At 43.9% G+C, this 19,616-nt stretch overlaps 1 long non-coding RNA gene across 1 annotated transcript in view; it reads left to right on the plus strand.

Annotated features, from left to right (window-relative positions):
• LOC134978961 (uncharacterized) overlaps positions 1–16,990 on the plus strand; it is a 29,087-nt gene extending 12,097 nt beyond the window's left edge. The window contains exons 2-3 of the long non-coding RNA XR_010190288.1: positions 117–253; positions 13,272–16,990. This is a non-coding gene — a long non-coding RNA (uncharacterized LOC134978961). The remainder of the gene's footprint in view (positions 1–116; positions 254–13,271) is intronic.
• Positions 16,991–19,616: the final 2,626 nt, after the last annotated feature.

Below are 19,616 nucleotides of genomic sequence, written 5' to 3' on the forward strand. Positions count from 1 at the left end.
TGAGCAAAACCGCTATGTATGTGTTTACTATAGTTGTTCTACATACAGATGCACTACTATGGTGGTTTATATGTATTTTAAATGTGTGTTTTTTTTGTAATTTTGGTCTCACGCAGGCTCCGTAGTTTTGACTGAGCCTGTTGATGTTGTTTTGATCACCATGGAAACATCCCTGCCGCACGGTGCGTCGTGACGTCATGGCGACGCGGATGCGAGCTGTGCATGCTGGCGGGCGGCCGCGCCGTGTGGACAGGTGAGCACAGTTAGAGCACTAATGTCTTGGTATATGTATCGTATAAATGTCTTGTATGTTGGTTAGCACTGTTGTCTGGCCCTGAGGACGGGGAGCTTCCCCGAAACATGTAGGCAATAAAGGAACACTTTTCTTCATACTCTTGAACCAGTCTGCATGAGTGCCGCCGACCATTCTCTACATATATATATATATATATTTTATATATATATATATTGTACATACATAGATTGCAATGGCGGTGGCACTCATGGTCATGCATGAAACATGTCAAAGTTGAAAAATATTGTAATGCATGCCTAACGTACTAACCCCATGCACATGCCCGCTGCGCGTGCACTCGCTCTGCCGTGCGTGCGCATATCCGCAATTTGCGTAACGGAGCTTTACACGGCCATGCGCCTTAGCGCGTGGTATGCACATTTACGGTAGAGTTTGTGAGCGCATAGAGGGTTATTAGAACATTACATATTTAACCCAAATAGTGTACATTGTAGATATAGTTCCCCTAGACCATGTCAGCGAGTATTAATAGTTTAAACAGTTCCTGGACAGAGAGATTCGCCTTTACATGATAGGAAGGGTCTGATAAAGGTTGGAAGGTGATGTCTAGTATCCAGCTGTAGGGTATTTTGAGGGTAACATTCCGGTGTTAGTTATAGAAAGATCGCTTGTTCCTGCGTATAGTTATGTGCAAAAGTAGAATATGAACATTAACTGTATTTACTGTATTTTATGTATGCGGCGGGAATCCAGAGGATACCACCCACAAGAGCAGTTGGGGAAAGACAGCGCCCACCTATTCAAATCCACCTATGACCTTTTCTGTAATGTAGAGACATATCCCTGTGTCCAATGGACAATGAGATTACAGTGACCATTGTATTGTGTATGCATGTTGTGTATAAAAAGACTGTTGTTGCCTGGCTGGTCAGAAGACTCTGAACGCTATCTGTATGACCAGCGGAGGACCGACTCGGGTTGCGCTTGCGAACATTCTCACGTATGTACATTCTCTGTAGCCATTATTCTGTTTAGATTTACTTGTTAGCCTGTAGTGTATGATTTGTATTGTTTTTACCTTTTGGAATTAATCCACTGAGGCCTTAGAACCCTGTGGTTGCAACTACAAATCAGTGTTGTGTTTTCACTTTCCTGCCTGGGCTTTAAAGTAGATTAATCTGTATAAGGTGTATAAGCATTGATAAGGTGTACGCACTGCGAGTACTTTGTATCGCCAGCGCTACTTTAGGTTTAAAGGTATTACATCATTACAGTACTTTGCTGTTAAGGGTTTAAAGTATAAGCATATCATTACATTGTATCATTAACAAGGTGCGTACCACGTGCAGGACTCTGTACGCAAATAGCGTACAAAGTGCGTAGCACGTGCTTTTAGTTTAGCGGCCATAACGGCTCCACGGTAAAAGTGTATTTAGAGGTATGGCATTGCGGTCTAAGATAATATCAACATTATCAATTGGGAGCTCGTCCGGTTCCTTCTCATACCCGCAGCCTAGCAGAGTTTTCGCAGACTTTATCTATCAGCAAAGGGCGGAAGGGTATCCCCTGTAAACCTTCTCTTGGTTGGGGGATACAAGTGCTGATTAGATAAGCGTCTGCCCTGCACGGTTTGAAGGGATGCTGGAGGGATTCGTAAGGTAAGAACGCAAAAGCTATTTTTCTTTTTAAAATATGTCAATTTCTGTTTTGGCGCCAAATGCGCACGCAACACACGCACACACCGGTATTTTGTACTTTGCATATCTGCTCGCACTATTGCCATAATTACTGATTACTAGATTCATTTTGACCTGTACTGAGAAAATTTGTTGCTATTTAGTTAAAATATAGTGTTAATAGTTAAAGAAGTAAGTGTAAGACGCACACGCAGCCTGGCCTAGTTGTAAAGGTTTATACAGTAGAAACTGTGTGTGTGTTAAGTAAGTGATTATAGTTAAATATCGCTTACATTTATAGAAGTGTGGGATTTGTAGTACTGCGGACGTACGGCCTTTGTACACCTGTCTCGGACAACGTTCGGGACTGCATACGCAACGTAAAGGCCTACACACGTGGCGTGTTTACGCAACGTGCGTACAGGTACGCCCACTTAATACAAATCACACAATAGCATTGTTTCAGTTTAAGCGATACGGTAGCCACGCGATAATAGCACAAATTTGTTTAGTTTCCAATATTTAGTTTAAAAGAACCTTCTCTTACTGTGTCACCTCTGGGACTAAGGCTGTTTATCTGAATAAAAGTTAAATTTTCTGTACAGAAAAACCAAAGTGTATATGAGTGAACGAGCGTGAGTGTGCAAACAATAAAGGTTTTGTGAACCCAGGGAATTCGGGATCCCGTAGGAGACCACATCAGGTGAGTGGACACTTGGTGGCGTGGGAGTGGCTTGCTCACGTTAACATTGATTAGAGTACAAAGGAGCAATTAGTATAACAGCAGACCAAGAGGTCAGCGAAGTCAGAAAACCGCTGACAAAGTCACGCGAAGCTCTGAATACCGTGGCCTAAAAGGTCAGCGGTGAGTTGTATAGAGAGCGCAGCCCCGGGGGTTGGCGTAGTACCCATATAGGCCTGTTCTGAAAAGCTCCGGCTGAGGTTTCGCAGCCTGAAAAACGATTCCATTGGTCGTACAGCGGATAAGTAACAGTTACTTATACGCTGTGCGATTGTACCGCTCGTTAGTGTGTGCAATATTTAGTTCTACGTGATACCCTTTACGGCATTTGCGTAAAATCGCGGGATCATAGACGCTAATTGTAGCACACGCAACGTGATTTGTGTAACAGTTTTTTTATTTTAAGGGCGTTTCGCTGGTCACTCAGGAAATCTCCAACGACCGATATTTACTGGGAAGGGTAAGTCACTCCCACACACTCTCAGTAAATAGAGGTTACACAGGGCCCTAGGTTGGGTATGACCGGCGCTGACGACAGTGTTTAGTGGTATTGGCCAACGTGGGCGTGAGTGGGTGAGAGCGCTCTGAGAACTTTCACCGTTGCCTTACCACTGAGTATTTTGGTTTTTTGTAGGAATTAGCTGAGAAGGCAAAGGTGGTCATTCCGAGTTGTTCGCTCGGTAAATTTCTTCGCATCGCAGCGATTTTCCGCTTAGCGCGCATGCGCAATGTCCGCACTGCGACTGCGCCAAGTAAATTTGCTTTGCAGTTAGGTATTTTACTCACGGCTTTTTCTTCGTTCTGGTGATCGGAGTGTGATTGACAGGAAGTGGGTGTTTCTGGGCGGAAACTGGCCGTTTTATGGGCGTGTGGGAAAAAACGCTACCGTTTCTGGGAAAAACACGGGAGTGGCTGGAGAAACGGAGGAGTGTCTGGGCGAACGCTGGGTGTGTTTGTGACGTCAAACCACGAACGACAAGCACTGAACTGATCGCAGATGCCGAGTAAGTCTCGAGCTACTCAGAAACTGCACAGAGATGTCTTTTCGCAATATTGCGAATCTTTCGTTCGCAATTTTAAGAAGCTAAGATTCACTCCCAGTAGGCGGCGGCTTAGCGTGTGCAATGCTGCTAAAAGCAGCTTGCGAGCGAACAACTCGGAATGAGGGCCAATACCTGCAAAAGAATGGGGGCAGTTGCTCAAGTAAGGGACGATCAACCAAGGTTCAGGTTGATATTCCGCGGCCCAAAGGGTCGGCGAGGTACATAATGTGTGAGAAATATGGATCACACGCAGAGGTTTTATGCAATGAATGGGAATGTATGACTGCGGAAGATAGGGAACCATTCCCTAAGGTAGGCAGTTTTAATCCAGAGGTGTTGCAAAATTTAAGGAGAAGGATATGTCTAATAAAATCCAGAAAACAAAGGATTAGACATACAGATTGTTTACATTTATGGCAACAGGAGGGTGATATGCAAAGGGGATTAGCTCAAACAGCTGGTTCCAACCCTAGCAGGAAACTGATAGCAACTGCACCACCACCACCATATATTACAGGGGAGAAAGTGGCTACAGAGAATGGCATACTAATATATGATAAGAGTGAACTTGATAAATGTATTAATGCTAACCCGTGCAAGTTGTATCCCATCTTAAACTTCCCTCAGGAATGCGACCAAGAAGATGAGCCCAGCACGATATCGGCACTCTCTCTAGCAGCCACCATACAAGACACACAAGTGGGCACGGCCCAACCAGTAAGAGCAGTAGCAAAGGCCCCTAGCGGAGGGACAGGTGAGGTCGTGTCCACAGGTAAGTACGGTACAGTACATTATGCAGAGTCAATTGCACCTCACATTGTAGAAGCAACCCAGAATGATGTAATTGAACTAAATCCTGTCAGGGTGATCGCAGTCCCCAATGGGAAGACTGACGCTCAGGGAATCACTCCCGTCAGGAACATTGCTATGCATTGTCCCTGGTCCCGGACAGAATTGAGGACAATTATGTCTGAATTTCCCGATCCCAGAAAAGATCTAGCCGCATGTCAGAGGTTTATTAGAGAACTAGGTAACGCCACCGAACCCACAAACAAAGATTGGCGGACAGTGCTACGGGCATGTTTGCCCTCCAATATTGACCCTGTGAAATTCATTGCTGACTGTAAATTAGACGCAGAGGTACCTCTCACTGATGAATACACTCAGGAGAATGTACGACAGATCAATCTGCAATTAGGAGTATATTTCCCAACTGTTGTCAGGTGGAATAAAATCTTCTCCATTAGACAAAAAGAAGGTGAAACTGCTTCTGAATATTTCCATCGAGCACTGCAGGAAATGGCTAGATACACTGGGGTCGAGGATATTAAGGAAAATGTACATCATAGAGAGGTAGCTGTGTCCGTATTAATGGACGGTTTAATAGAAACGTTGAGAACAAGGGTACAAACTACTCAACCAAATTGGAGAGGTATCTCGGTGGCTGCATTAAGAGAGTCCGCTATTGAGCATGATCGGAACATCATTAGGCACAGGGAGTCACAGGGGGATAAGCTGATGACAGTAAGTATAAAAGCCCTGACAACGAAGCCACATCAGCCTAAACCCCAGACCCCTGATGGTAAGTCGTATGTGGTAAAATGTTATAAATGTCAGAGGGAAGGACATTACGCACGGAACTGTAATTTTAAAGACCCACATAAGGTATATCGACCCCCTAGACCAGAACATGACCCACAGTATGACACACGTAATTGGGATCAGGGACCGCATAGGAGGAGTTATGAGCCACATGCAGGGGAAACTAGGAGGTACCCACCTAGAAGGGACTGGCAGACCTCTGGAAATTCTGAGCTACCCCCCTCACATATTGTAGCTGCCAGCGCGCTGCGGGAGGGTCACAACATACAATAGGGGTTAGGCCACACCTGTAGTTTGTAGCCAGTAAAGTTGATTGCTAGCCTTGGAAGTGAACCCGAGGTTACAGTTGACGTAGCTGGTAGATCACTACCTTTCCTTGTAGATACAGGGGCGGCCAGGTCAGTGTTAAATTCAAAGGTAGGTATGAAAACAACAGGTAAAACAATTTAAGCAATGGGGGTAACAGGAGTAGTGCAACACTACCCTTTAAGTAAACCAGCAGAGATTACGATAGGGCCTTTGCAAACCAAGCACTCCTTTTTGCTAGCTGCATCGGCTCCGACTAATCTACTTGGGAGAGATTTATTGTGCAAGATGAGGTGTGTCATATATTGTACTCCTGAGGGTGTCTTCTTAGATATACCCGAGAATCACGTTCAGGAAGTGCAGGATATGTTAGACACCCCACAAAGGTTAATGTCACACTCTGCTGTTATAGGCAGGTGTCCATCCAAGGTAGAGGAAATGATCTCCCAGATACCGGAATCCCTCTGGACCAAAGATGGACAAGACACTGGATTGATGGCAAATGTAGCTCCTGTAGTAGTGCAAGTAAAAGATGGTAGGATAGTTTCAAAAATCCCACAGTATCCTCTGAAGCCAGAGGTGGAATTAGGAGTGTACCCAGTCATAGAGCACTTGATACAACAGGGCATCCTAGTTAGGACGTCCAGCACTGCCAATAGTCCCATCTTCCCTGTGAAAAAGAGTGGGGGGAGGGGTTACAGGCTAGTGCAGGATCTAAGGGGGATAAACAAGATAGTTCAGAGCCAATTCCCCGTAGTGCCAAATCCAGCTGTCATCCTCATGCAAATTCCTCCTACTGCAAAGTTTTTCACTGTCATTGACCTCTGTTTCGCTTTCTTTTCGGTCCCTCTGCACCCTGACAGCCAATACTTGTTTGCATTTACATACAGAGGAGTACAGTACACCTGGACTCGCTTACCCCAAGGTTTCATTGACAGCCCAAGTATTTACTCCCAGGCTTTGCATGACTGTTTACAATCTTTTCAACCTGAGAGCGGATCAGTATTAATACAGTATGTAGATGACTTACTGCTGTGTTCTGATTCACTCGAATCGTCCTTGAAAGACACGAAACAGCTTCTGTTTCACCTTTCTAATACGGGACACAAGGTTTCAAAGGATAAGTTACAGTTGTGCCAGACCAAGGTGAAATATTTGGGACATTGCTTAACACAAGGACTGAGACACCTCACCGATGATAGAATACAGGCGATTCGCGACATGACTCTGCCACAAACCCAGCAACAGATCCGCACTTTCCTAGGAATGTGTGGGTACTGCCGAAACTGGATCCCAGGGTTCTCCATACTGGCTTTACCTTTGCAAAAGATGGTCTCTTCAAACAAACCAGATCGGATTTCGCACACAGATGAGTCCGAACTGGCATTTGAGAGACTCAAACAGTGCCTATCACAGGCACCTGCATTAGGTATGTCAGATTATGGGAAACCCTTTGAATTGTACGGTACAGAGAGTGCTGGGTGTGCGGCAGGTGTTCTAACCCAGAGACATGGTGATGCCAGCAGGCCAGTAGCTTACTACAGTGCACAGTTGGACACCGTAGCACGGTCTCTCCCCACATGCTTGCGAAGTGTTGCAGCGATGGCTTTGCTAGTGAGTAAAAGCGAAGATGTAGTGTTAGGACACAACCTGACCATCCATACACCTCATGCAGTGTCAGCTTTACTGAATTCTGCCCAAACCAGACATGTCTCATCAGCACGGTTTACAAGGTGGGAATTAGCACTAATGGCACCTGTAAACATCACCATAAAGAGATGCAGCGCACTAAATCCTGCAACGTATCTCCCAGGTGTGCCTGGACAGGCACAAAGGGTGGAGGATGAGAATGATGGTGAAGGAGGATTTAGTGCAGACACTGACACACATGATTGTATGGAATATCTGAACCAAACTTTCACTGCAAGACTTGACATTAGTGACAACCCACTGGAAGGCGTAGATTTTACTTTTTACACTGACGGTAGTTGCCATAGACAGACGGACTCGGGAGACTTGTGTACTGGATACGCAGTCGTAGATGACAAAGGTATCATAGAAGCTGAACCCCTGGGCCCACCGCACTCAGCACAAGTTGCTGAGCTGGTCGCCCTAACCAGAGCGTGTGAATTGGCTAAGGGTAAGTCAGCCAATATATATACACAGATTCTAGGTATGCCTTTGGAGTAGTGCATGATTTCGGGGCCCTATGGCGCCTCAGAAATTTCATGACGGCAGCTGGCACACCTGTAGCACATGCATCCCATATAAAAAGGCTTCTAACAGCGATACAGGAACCTGACAGAGTGGCTGTTATCAAGTGCAAAGCCCACACTTACAGCCAAGACCCAGTGTCACTTGGTAACAGCCGGGCAGACGAAGCTGCTAAATCAGCAGCCAGCACCCCCATACAGACAGACATCACACAACTGATGGTATTCAATACCGTCAACACACAAAAATTAAGTGAAATGCAAAATTTGTGTTCCCCACAGGAAAAGGCAGTCTGGAGGTCAAAAGGATATGGCCAGGAGTCCTCAGGACTCTGGACAGATGGACAGGGTAAGCCAGTAGCCCCCAGAGCATATCTTCCAAGCTTAGCTGAGGCGGCACATGGTCTGACTCATCTGGGCAAAGAGGGTATGTGTAAGCTGGTGAGAGCCTACTGGTGTGCGCCAGGATTCTCTTCTCATGCGGGTAAGAGAGCAATGACATGTCTTAGCTGCTTGAGGAAGAATATTGGAAAGTCAATACCAACAGAACCATCCCATATCCCGCCGACAGACATCCCTTTTCAGGTAATACAAATTGATTTCATACAGTTGCCACCCTGCAGAAATTTAAAGTATGTGTTAGTTTGTATTGACGTGTTTTCAAATTGGGTAGAAGCGTTCCACGCTGCCACAAATACTGCTACGTTTACTGCAAAGAAGATCGTGCAGGAATTTGTGTGCAGATATGGTATCCCTAGGATAATTGAAAGTGATAGGGGTACCCATTTTACAGGTGAAGTCTTTCAGGTTATGTGCAAACTAATGGGAATTAATAGTAAGCTGCATACTCCGTACCGCCCACAGGCGAGTGCGAAGGTGGAAAGAGTAAACAGCACTATTAAGAACAAGCTGAGCAAAGTGATGGCTGAAACTGGATTGTTGTGGCCAGAAGCTTTGCCACTTGTATTGTACAGCATCAGAACCACTCCCAGGTCCCCCCTTAACCTATCACCCTTTGAGATTCTTTTTGGTCGACAACCCCATGTAATGATTGACCCCCAGGATGATTTGAAATGCAATAATGAAGTGACTGTGAAATATTTGGTTAAGATGAGCAAGCAGTTGAGGAATCAAAATAGAAATCTAAAGCTGGTGATTCCTGACCTACCAAACAGTAATTGTCATGACATTGAACCTGGGGATTATGTAATGATTCAAAATTTTCTACGCTCAGGTTGCCTTATTGACCGGTGGGAAGGACCGTACCAAGTCTTACTGACCAGCACGACAGCATTGAAGGTTGCCTAGAGAGAGACTTGGGTCCACTCGTCCCACTGTAAGAAGGTCGCTGACCCAGAGAAAGCCCGTGACAAAGAGCAGAGTGTAGAGGAAATCGTATCACTGGAGTGCCTATTCCGGGAAGGTTGAGAGGCAGGACTGTTGTCACGGCACCTGAGTACAGAGAACTACAAGACCAGAGGCGGTTGTCGCACAAAATTTATTTTTCCTTTTTATTATTTTCTCCATCTTCCATTACCCTCCTTTCCCCCCTTCCTTGCTCCTTTTTCTCCCCCCTTAGCAAGATGGACTTACCCCGAGAGACTGCATTCCAGGTTTTCCTGTTGACCCTGTTGTTGACCAGAGCAGTCTGTTTCGGTGAGAGTACCAGAGAGGTCGAGAAAGGATCTGGAATGGGTTCTGATGGCAAGGACGGATTTGTAGAATTCCAAGAGCAATACATTCACCGAGCAAAGGCGAGTATCAGAAAACGATCTGGTAGTCAAGAAACTAGGAGGCACTGTGAAGGGTTATTGGCTGAGGAAAATTGTATTTGTAGAAACTGTGAAAACATAGTTGAGGACGGGTGCATCCAGAGATGTCAGTCCAGCCTTAATATCAACATGGACCGTCATCCATTGAGTGACTATCACTCATTAGTGGGTAAGGTTTTAAACCAAACAGAATGCTGGGTGTGCTCACAAGTACCTCAAGGTCAGAGCAAGTCAGGACTAGTACCGTATCCTTTAACAATAGATGAGGTACTTGAATTAAGGGGTGGGAGACCGGTGGACAAGAAATTTAATATTTCTAGGCCCCCTAGTTTGAAGCTCCACCAATATCATGTGGATAGATCCTTAGTATGTTTCAACATTTCCAATCCCCGAAAGACGGGAAATTGGGAAGTGACATGGAATAACCAAACCATGGTATCTTCACACAGAGCCAACAGAATGCCCGTAGACTCAGAACTTATACGCCAAATAGCCGACGGTGGGAGGTATTTTCGGTATAGGTATACCCTAGGAAGTAGGACCATGCGGGTTGGAGAAGTATCTCCAGGGTACTGTGCGCATATCATACAGCCAGATACGTGTACTGAACAGATGAGAGAGTTAGGGATAGGATTTTTCACTTGGAAGGTTTGCAATATGGTAATGTCATATTCTGTCCCATATGTTCTCCCCGATGATGCATATTTCATATGCGGGAGGAAGGCGTATAAGTGGCTTGCCCCAAGCTCAGAGGGATTGTGTTACATTGGAAGAGTGTTGCCAGAAGTTATGACCATTACCCATAATAAGATAAAAGACATTCACCGCAATGCTCAAGCTCCTTACACTCACACTCACTATGAACACATCGTTAAGAGACACCTTATAGATAGGACAGAGCACGCAGCCTCTGATTTGATCCACGAATCCACCGGGATTCAATTCCTACTCGCGTTAGATATCACCCGTACCGCCAGAGGAATTATAAATTTTAGGTATATTCATGCGCTAGCGAACCTGATAGATAATATCACCGAGATGTATGATGACACCTTCAGGTATACAGGGAGGGAGTTGCAAGCTTACAAAACGGAACTTATCCAGCACAGGATGGTTCTAAATTATATCACAGCGGTGACAGGCGGGTACTGTGTCACCCTAGCAACTCAGTATGGTGTGAAGTGCTGCACGTACATCACAAACAGCACTGATGACCCAACCGAGGTCATCGATCAAAAGATGGACGATATCTTGCAATTGAAGTGGGAGTTCCGGAGGAGACACAACCTTACCCTTACTGCTGTGAGTAATGAACTGACCGGCTTTGTCTCCTGGTTGAACCCACGCAATTGGTTCTCAGGTTTAGGAAAATGGGCTCAAAATTTTATCGTGAGTGTAGGAAAGTTTCTCCTTTGTATCCTGGGAGTCGTCGTAATGATTGGTTTGATATTTAGATGTGTTCGATTTTAAACGCGGCGCAAGCGCAGTACCAAAGTGATGAGTTTGAGGACTAGGGGCATTGTTACAACAACTGATTTAATTTATGACCCATCAATAGAGACAATGTTGTGATAAGACGTGATTCCACGGTCCGTTTCTTTCACCTGTTTCTCCTTTGTTTTCCCTCAAGCAAAAATACATCCATTCGGAAGAAACTTTGATGAACTATAAGACTCTTTTATGGACATTCTAAAGACTTTTTATGGACACTCAAAAGACTTTGATTAACACTCACGGCAAAGATACACCCATCCGGACAAGACTTCAACCAACACCCAAGGACGATTGCACAAATGTTATGTGATTGTATTTGTGATACGTGTCTTATCTTCATCTCTACAACCTTCAGGTAGTGACACACATAGTCGACAGGTGATATAGATACATATATTAGCATTCACATGTGTTTCCCCCTCCATGTATCATCAACTAAATGTGCACCCCATTTTGTTGGAACAAGAAGCCGAAAAGAGCTCGGTAGTGTTTGTTGGCCCACTTACAGACCCTTAATACGGGATGAGAAGGATTTAATGTATACTTCGCAATACCTCGAAGCTTATCTAGAACATGTACGGCACGATGATACATGCCCCTCAGACATGGATTTCATACATACATGCTTTTACTATCCCACTAGGCCATACATTTCCCGCCTACTCCTCTCCTCCTACCATCCAATTATTTTATAGATATTGTATTGTATATTTTTCTGTTTAATGTTTAGATAGTGGCAGTTATTGTTGACTGCCAAAGGGTGGACTGTCAAAGTCGAAAAATATTGTAATGCATGCCTAACGTACTAACCCCATGCACATGCCCACTGCGCGTGCACTCGCTCTGCCGTGTGTGCGCATATCTGCAATTTGCGTAACGGAGCTTTACACGGCCATGCGCCTTAGCGCGTGGTATGCGCATTTACGGTAGAGTTTGTGAGCGCATAGAGGGTTATTAGAACATTACATATTTAACCCAAATAGTGTACATTGTAGATATAGTTCCCCTAGACCATGTCAGCGAGTATTAATAGTTTAAACAGTTCCTGGACAGAGAGATTCGCCTTTACATGATAGGAAGGGTCTGATAAAGGTTGGAAGGTGATGTCTAGTATCCAGCTGTAGGGTATTTTGAGGGTAACATTCCGGTGTTAGTTATAGAAAGATCGCTTGTTCCTGCGTACAGTTATGTACAAAAGTAGAATATGAACATTAACTGTATTTACTGTATTTTATGTATGCGGCAGGAATCCAGAGGATACCACCCACAAGAGCAGTTGGGGAAAGACATCGCCCACCTATTCAAATCCATCTATGACCTTTTCTGTAATGTGGAGACATATCCCTGTGTCCAATGGACAATGAGATTGCAGTGACCATTGTATTGTGTATGCATGTTGTGTATAAAAAGACCGTTGTTGCCTGGCCGGTCAGAAGACTCTGAACGCTATCTGTATCACCAGCGGAGGACCGACTCGGGTTGCGCTTGCGAACATTCTCACGTATGTACATTCTCTGTAGTCATTATTCTGTTTAGATTTACTTGTTAGCCTGTAGTGTGTGATTTGTATTGTTTTTACCTTTTGGAATTAATCCACTGAGGCCTTAGAACCCTGTGGTTGCAACTACAAATCAGTGTTGTGTTTTCACTTTCCTGCCTGGGCTTTAAAGTAGATTAATCTGTATAAGGTGTATAAGCATTGATAAGGTGTACGCACTGTGAGTACTTTGTATCGCCAGCGCTACTTTAGGTTTAAAGGTATTACGTCATTACAGTACTTTGCTGTTAAGGGTTTAAAGTATAAGCATATCATTACATTGTATCATTAACAAGGTTTAAAGGTTATCAATTGTGTGTGCGCTCGCTGTGTGTACTCCGTACACTCAGCGCGGCGTGTGTACGCCAAGTGCGTACCACGTGCAGGACTCTGTACGCAAATAGCGTACAAAGTGCGTAGCACGTGCTTTTAGTTTAGCGGCCATAACGGCTCCACGGTAAAAGTGTATTTAGAGGTATAGCATTGCGGTCTAAGATAATATCAACATTATCAAACGCAATGTTAAATGGTTCTAATTTTCGTTAATAAAAAAAGTAGCATGTAGTATTACATTTCTTGCATAACCGTGAGTGCCCGCCGCCATTGCAATCTGTTTTATTTTTATTTTAGTTCTTAGGGCCCCCCTGTCTTAAGTACCCTAGGCCCCCCGAAGCCTTAATCCAGCTCTGGATGAAAGACACATCATGCTTACTTCCCTTTAAAATCAGAAGATGTCCAGCAGTGCCAGGTACACCCATATGCTGTACGGAGAAGTCTTGCCAGAAGTGGTCTTCATGGAAGCCTTACCTTTGACATGGAAACCAGATCAAGCGACTCAAGTATGCACAAGAATATAGCAAATTGAGTGCAGAAAAATGGCACACACACACAGTTAAATAATTTAATATATATCTATATCTATCTATCTATATATATATATATGTATATACACACACACACACACGCACACATACTAGGGGGTAAATTTACTAAGATGGGAGTTCTGTTTAACATGGGATGTTGCCCATAGCAACCAATCAGATTCCAGGTTTTATCTTCTAGGAGGTGCTAAATAAATGAGAAGTAGAATCTGACTGTTTGCTATGGGCAACATCCCATCTTAAATAGAACTCCCATCTTAGTAAATGTACCCCTAGGTGTTCTACCCATTCTTCGCACGGGAGTTTCTGATTTCTACGTCTGTAAATATAAATTAGTGTTAAAAATTTGGTAAATCTATAGAGCTGTAAATTTGAGACGTCTTACTGTAAGTAAATATTAATCCATGGTTCTTGGTGTTACCCGAGGAGCACCCGTAGCAGATACGGTAAAAAGGGACAGGACCAGTTTTGAGGTTTATTAAATTCTACACACTGGAGGTGCAATCCAAATTTTGATCCGATTGTTTGGGCGTTATCGTTCACACAACACAAGCCACGCATCTGTAATGGCGTCATTATGTCAACCCCTTTTCATCCCCTTAGGGGAGGTTTATTAATATTCTAATTACATAGTTTTCCACTTGCAGAATACCTATGTTATCTTCCTGACATATCGGAAAGTAAGAGAATTAGTGATGAGTGAATCAGTCAGTCAGTCAGTCAGTGAGGGCTTTTTGAATTTATATATATATATATATATATATATATATATATAAAACAGTTAATCAGCACTCACATCGTCCGCGGGACAACTTCAGGGGTGCAGCCCAGCCAGGTCACCATCCAGTTCCGGAGAATATAAGAGCAGAATAAAGGGGCGCTCACCAGTACAACATAGGTACTATCTTCTTTATTCACATCATCATATTAGACAGGTCGACGTTTCAGTCCTATTAGGACCTTTGTCAAGACGCACAATGTCCAGGAGTAGCAGCATATCTCTCACTGCCCTTGGCATCCCTAAATAGCCAGACCGCAGACTGCGCTGTAAGCACACTTCCAGACGTCACCGGAAGTACTTGCGTTCCATATACCAGGAAGTATGCGCTCCGCCGGCCGGAAGTGCGTGACTATCACGTCTAATTACGGCCTCAAGTTATATAATCACAACAAGATGTATAATAAGGACCTTAGGGTCCACAAAACAATATATTTACATATAGCCATATCACATAACATATATGTAGACAAGTACTTATCAAATATACATTATTATAAAGCGCAGATCAACTTATTAGCCATCCTGTATGCCGCAGGCAGTGCAGGAACATCTCCATAATATAACATTCTACACACAAAAATATACAAAAGACACATAGTCCACAAAGAAACAGAAGAAGAACCACCAATATATAAAACACACAAAGTCCATTAAGAACATTGAAGAATAAAGAAAAATACGAAAAATATTGGGATATCAGGCTGTAATCTAAATAGATCTAACCTCGTAGAAACACATTCAAAGAGTTATGTTCATAAAGCCCTATATTCATTCTCCCTCAATGTGGGCCTACTGTATTTCAGAGATATTGCTAATGCATTTGCTGGCGCGATCCCGTATGCAGTGGATGTGCGAAATATACTAATACTGTAGCCGTTTGAAAATGGATTGAGATGCCCACTGGCGGCCTCGCAAATACCAGCATCTGCGTACAAACACGCACTCTATTGTCACGCAGAATAGATGCTGGAACTGAGACGCTGGTGCCATGTTTTCTGCTTACAAGATCGCAGATGTATGCTGAGACAGGACCCGGAAAATGGTCGCGACCATTGGCGTTTCTATCATGGGTGCAATGTGTGCGGGGCACACGGGCCCCTGAGTCCAGGGTGGCCCAACACCGCACACATTGCACCCATATTTTAGTACTCACCTCTCCGGAGTCCAGCATCGGACGCTGCAGCCGCCTCCATCGCACAAAAAGTCCACTCCAAAATGGCCGCAGTGCATTCGTACTTTGAATTTTGTCTCCGGAACATGGCGGGCACCGTGTTTCCGGAGACCCGCGCAAGCGCAGTAGGCTCCGGCACAGTGTCGGAGCCTACAGCGCCGTGGAGAGGAGTGGGCCCACCCGGAGTCTGCACATGGGCCCCATCTCGCTTAAGACGCCCCTGGTCGCAACACACCGGTACTTTTGCTGCCACTCCCCGTTACCTCCCCCAAAATGGACCCCTACTGCCACTGTGAGCGGTATCACTAAGGTGCCTAGCCGCACACGCAGTGCAATGGTGACGCATGAGCAGTTGGCCGATAATCGATCAACTGCGTAAATATCGGCATAGCATACATCCCTGAATGAGGCCCCGTGTTTGGATTTTTATGTAGAAAACTATAGAGTATTTGCTGTGTGTGTTATCTTATGGCAGCCTGCCAAGTCAAAGGAGGTCATATGCTAGGAAAAGTTATCTCGTTTGAAGTGTAGGTTTTCACCCTCATTTAATCTTAGAAAAATATTAGCAGAGACAATACATTAACGCATGAACTAAAGGAAAAGCACGTTTTTCGATGACAGTAACAATATTTTCACACTGGGGAATTATAGCTCCTGTATCACACCTGTATGTTTCTTACTTGTCAATCATGTGTGCACAACAGTCACAACATTACTTTATCTGAGCTGAGTTAGAAATCCATTAGTCATTGATACTCTGACTGTAATTCACATCTTTATTGAAAACAGCAATAACTTTGATCATTGCAGATAAATCTTTAGTTTTTGTAGGTTAAAAACTGCTTTTAAGAGCAGGGCTTTCTGGTATTACGCATATACTGTTTGGGCAGCGGTGCAAGCATGCGGGTACGCTCGGGTACGGAGTACCCTTAAGAATTTGGCAGCGGGTACGCAGTACCACCTGCCACACACTTTGCCTTTACCACAATTATAATATGCCACAAAGCAACAAGACCATGGTGCTTGGCAGCATGACGGCTCCTCCCACTTTGTCAGGGTTACTAAGAGTGCGACAGCAGTGGCTGTATATTCCTGTTATAATGGAGGCATTACTATATATTGTTATTAAATTGGGGGCATTACTGTATATTTCTATTATACTGAAGGTATCACTATAGATTTCTGTTATACTGGAGGCATTACTATATATTTTTAGCCTTGCCTCCAGATTCCTCCCAAAAAGGGGGCTGTCGTGTGGCCACGCCACTAGTGTCATGTAGCCACTCCCACTAGCAGCATGTGGCCACGCTCCCTCACAACACATGACCACGCCCATTTTTTGGCACTCAGTACCACTAAGAAAATATTTCTACTTGCACAACTGGCTATGATTATACGTATGTTTGTAAACTGTTGTTTTATTTGCCTTCTTAGTACCCTGCTATTATAGTGTCTGTTTATAATGTTCTCTGATTACAGTACTATATATTCCCATCTTATTATTGACCCTATTACTAAATACCTTAATAAAAAACTTTGTTAAAAATAGAAATGCTTTTAGTTCTAGAGAAAAGTTATTTTTATAGAAATATTTATTTTTATTTTATCATTTTGTTTATCTCAGAATAATGAAAATATATGCTAGTGGCACATTTAAGTAGCTAGAAATATCTCATGCTATTTAAAGTAGTATTACAGGCTGTTAACAACAAATGAATGCCTTGAAGACATTTGCACACTGGCACAGCACTTGGTCAAGGGTTTGAGTCCATTGATGATTTACACAATCAACGGGAATCAGTGCAGACAGCTGGAGGCAGAGGGCTGGCCAATCAGGCAAGGGGACAGGGCTGCATGGGTATATATCGGTGATGGAGCTAAGCTCCATGCCCCCAGCCCCAGGGAAGAGAAACGACTATATCGCCGGTCTCTCTGCCATCGATGTCGGAGAACCATCGGATTCTCACCATTGGTGTCAAAACCATCTGCCATTGGTGGTAAACCGCTAATGTCCAGCCCCAGTGGCGCTATATACATTTTAATAATGATAATTAAAAGGGTACACTGAAACTTGAAGGAAATTGACTCGCACACCTGGAAAGTGTCAGTTGCAAAATTGATGTCAAAAATCAAAGATTTAGAAAAATGTAATATTTACCTACACTTTCTTGCAGAGTTTGGTTTTATTTGCTTTGGATGTAAATAGCAAACAGACATAAGCCAAAATCTATATGTGTTTTAGTTGGCAAACAGCGATGACTTAAGTATGGCCATCGACAGGTTCACCATCGATGGTCAATATTTTTTAAGCAACAAGGGTAACCTTTAATGGTGAAACCATGGTTGGTTCCTGTTTGCGCATGTGAGGTCATGTCTTTGCAGTACTTATACTCAAAGGGCTTTTGCCTTTGAGACTCCACCGTCTGTGGTAAAATTACTTATCATCTGAAAAATAATGGGATAATGGAGACAATTGAAGAACTGTATAATTATGCTTCTGAAAAACATTAAAGCCTAATGCAAAATAAAACATAAATTGGCCTATATGTTGCTCCTGGCCTGCCTACATGGAACAAATGCTTATATATGTCCATATACGGAACTTTAGGCAGCTAAGAGCGGATTGTCCGTTGAAGTCACTGGGAAGTTTCCCAGGAGGCCGACGGGCTGTGTGGGTAAATGTCGCATATAGCCACACCCCCAGTACACATGTCACTCACCATTCTTTCTGACAGGCACTGACAGCCTGACGCTGGCGGTCAGAGGCCCGCCGCTTGGAGGAGATTCTGAAACGGTGAGTATAGGCTGTCTCACAAGACAGAGCTCCTCCAGTCACCAGCTCCCGGGACCTAGACAGAAGACATGCAGCAGAGCCGCAGCGGTCCAGGAAGGTTTGACAGTGGTGAGTGGCTTGTTTCCATGGGCTGGCCCCTCTACAGTAAGGGTGTGGTGTGAGCATGCATTGCAAATTGAGACAAACATCTCCGCAGAAGCAGAACGTTCTCAAATGCAGCCTTCTGAAGGGGTCTTACTTTAGCCAGCTCTGGAACTTGTGTAAGCTGATTGTGATGACTGGAAAGTTGCTAATGATAACTGCGTCCAATTGGTAAGCTACAGTACATTAGGACAATGTAAAAATGTTCAGTTCATTCATTTTGTGAAATATCCACCACCTGATGAGAATGAAATTTATGGAAATTGGAATGTAAAAGAAAGTTTATACATCTCTTAGTATAGCAATTCAATCCACTTTACTTCCATTGGGCCACACGTCTGAAATTACTATTTCAAGTGGTGCTTAAGATCTACTGGTTGACTATGAAACATTTGACTGTTTTCCAAAATATACAGCTTTCACACATGGGTTTATCTATGTCAGTCATTGACATTCCTGTGACTATCACAGTCTGCAGCTTTTGAACAATATTATATCCAAGATGACCATAAAATACATCTCAGATTTCTGTGACTTTTATTCTTGATCAGATGCTCAAGGGAGCTTTGATTGTCCCAACTTTTGTTGCTGTCAATGTTTGATTGCCATTTCATTTGTTTGTGGTAGGGTTTCACCTACTTATTTTGACAAACCACTCCTCATAGCAGCTGAATTGTCTTGTTGCATCTAAATCAATATACCAAGAGTCTTTTATGTGGTTATCTGTGACAGTCAGGGCTGACTGTCATCACATGTCTGGCTCTGCACAGGATTCACTTCCTCTGCTTACAATTGATTGCTGTATGATCCATCTTCTGACAAGTATAAAACTTGAATTTAAATTTTCAGAATTTCTCACTTTTTGTGCTTTTTTTGCTTTGCTCTATCCGAGTCTCATTCAGATGTGGTCTGAAAGTGGCAGAAGTATCTCAAATCTGTCAATGTTTTTGCACATGCATCTGAGCCGCACTGCATACATGCAGCGATTGAACTGCAATGGTAGTCATAACGTGGGATTAGTTCCAAAGTGAGGGACAGGTAGTCAGCGTTTGGTGGTGGTAACAGGGAGTGGTCCGCCAAATGCAGGTGTGTCATGGCTATTCAGACAGTGTTTTCTGGGTGTGCATAAATTAGCAGTTGTGATCAGGGCCGGTGCAACATGAGCAGCAGATCATTCAAAGCAGCGAGGCACTGGAGAGACACTTTC

The sequence above is a fragment of the Pseudophryne corroboree genome, chromosome 1 (genome assembly GCF_028390025.1).
Source record: "Pseudophryne corroboree isolate aPseCor3 chromosome 1, aPseCor3.hap2, whole genome shotgun sequence".
Classification (NCBI taxonomy): Eukaryota; Metazoa; Chordata; class Amphibia; order Anura; family Myobatrachidae; genus Pseudophryne; species Pseudophryne corroboree.